The sequence below is a fragment of the Frankliniella occidentalis genome, unplaced genomic scaffold (genome assembly GCF_000697945.3).
Source record: "Frankliniella occidentalis isolate FOCC.00 unplaced genomic scaffold, Focc_3.1 Scaffold20, whole genome shotgun sequence".
NCBI classification, from domain to species: Eukaryota; Metazoa; Arthropoda; class Insecta; order Thysanoptera; family Thripidae; genus Frankliniella; species Frankliniella occidentalis.
The window spans coordinates 2,513,122-2,515,152 of record NW_026267150.1 but is presented as its reverse complement, the minus strand read 5'-3'; the positions used below and the strand labels follow the sequence as shown (position 1 = coordinate 2,515,152).

Below are 2,031 nucleotides of genomic sequence, written 5' to 3'. Positions count from 1 at the left end.
GATTCCCTGCGACAGCGCGTTGCAAGCGGCAGGCCGCGAGGCGCGTGGGAACTGGAGCACATGCGGCGAGTCAACTGATGAAATCGTCACGAGATCGGAAATGAGACACGTCATCTGCTTGACTTCTGTTGAGAGCGGAAGTTGAGTGAGAGAGAAAAAAACAGAGGGTAGAAAGAAAGTGAGAAAGAAAGAAAGAAGGAAAGAAAATGGCAAACAATATAACATCATAAAACTAGTAGTCAAAAATCGTTTGCATATGATGACAATTGATGACATTAATACACAAAAATGCAGGGTAAAATATAGTATGCGCGGCTGTTGTGTGCTGTGAAGTGATGCGGGGCGGCATTCCAAGCCCCCCGCGTGCCGAGCGCATACCAACGCCCCGCCCCGCCCCGCCCCGCCCCGCCCGCTCATTATTATTCTAATTGTCTGCAGTGCGTGGCTGGTGCGCGTCCCCCTATTAATGTCGGGCCGAGCAGCAGCTGAGGAGCAATAAAGTGCCTTGCAGCGCGACACGACACCTGCTGACCTGGACCCGAGAGCGGCCTCTTCTCGACTACTAACCTGCAATACACGCTCGCCCGCCTTGTCTGTCTGTCCGTCCGTCTGTCTTCCCTCCCCCCCCTCCCCTCCCCCCTTTCCCAGCAGGCAGCGCGCAGCACCAGCGAGTTTTCATCCAGCATTCAGCGAACTTGCTAGGCGTGTCGACGCGACCCGGGCGCGCGGCGCTCTCATTCTCATTCGGAGTGGGAGGCGGGGCGGGGCGGGGCGGGGCTGCCATGGGGCGCCACGCCGCGCCACCACGCCGCTCGCAGGCGCCATCAGTCTCGGTAGGGACGTGCCTTTCGTGTCGTCTGCTCACCGCCACTGAGGGACAGCCCCCCCGCCAGCACAGCCGCACGAACAACCCAACAAATTTTCCCTTCTCTGCAGCAATTTGACTTCCCGCAGAAGTGTGTGTGTCTGTGTGTCTGTGGCGCGGCGTGTATCGATTGCGCGTCGAGTGTGTCGAGGGGTCGGCGCGGCGCGCTCCCCGCGGAGTACCTTCTGCGGCCGCGATTAGCGTAACAACTGGCTGCGGGGCGCCCCCGTGTGTGCGCACAAGGTTCGAGCACTAACGACCATGCAACGACTACATTATTGACCTCACACTCTACGGGGTAGATAAAAAAAGTACAATCTTGTATACAAAAAGGGGCAGTATTTGGACAGCAATTTGCATACCTTGTCCGGATGTGCTAAGGAGAAAATTCCCTTTTCTTCTCCTAAAAAAAGTTCGTCCCTGCCCATGTTGAGTGTGCGTGTTCAGTCATTTATAAATCAGTGTCATTATCTCCTGAGGTGTAGCGCGGCGCGAGTCAGTTCGGTACCCACCGAACATTGGCGGCACTACCAGTTTCGCAAAGGCGCAATACGGAGGAGACGCACAGGGTCGGGAATAGAGATGGGGCGGGGCGTTACACGCACGGAGCACATGTCTCTGCGCCCGCCTGTGCTGCCACGCCTCGCCTCGCTACGCCCCGCCACGCCCCGCCACGCCCCGCCACGCCCCGCCACGCCCCGCCACGCCCCGCCACGCCCCGCCACGCCCCGCCACGCCCCGCCACGCCCGACATAATCTGCATTCCGCCTTATTGTCGTTGTTTTGTCGCTTTTGATACTGTTGTTTGGGTTTGGGGGCCTGCTGGCGGGCGGGCGCGGGCTGACTCGCTCGCTAGCTGCTTGACGTGTCCATTCTGTTACGCATAATCCGGATTTCCAACCCTCCACCCCCGGCAAGCGAGCTGTTTCACCCGGAGGCCACGCGCGCCCAGCAGAAGGGCTATATACACCAACTCTGCCCCCGCCCGCCCCGCCGCCCGCCCCGCGAGCACCACCAGTCAGTGCCGCTCTTTGCCTTGTTGGGCTCACACGCCCCTTCCTCCTTCCAGCACGAGCAGCAGCAGCAGAGAGCCGATATAAATTGCCGTGTCGTAGATTGCAGAAAGATTGCATCCCGCGCCACGCCTCGCCGCGTCGCACCGCCGG

The 2,031-nt window shown here is 59.7% G+C and overlaps 1 protein-coding gene across 4 annotated transcripts in view; it reads left to right on the top strand.

Annotated features, from left to right (window-relative positions):
- Window positions 1-2,031, top strand: part of LOC113205903 (head-specific guanylate cyclase) — a 98,446-nt gene that overhangs the window by 36,746 nt on the left and 59,669 nt on the right. The gene's annotated exons all lie outside the window — the stretch shown is intronic.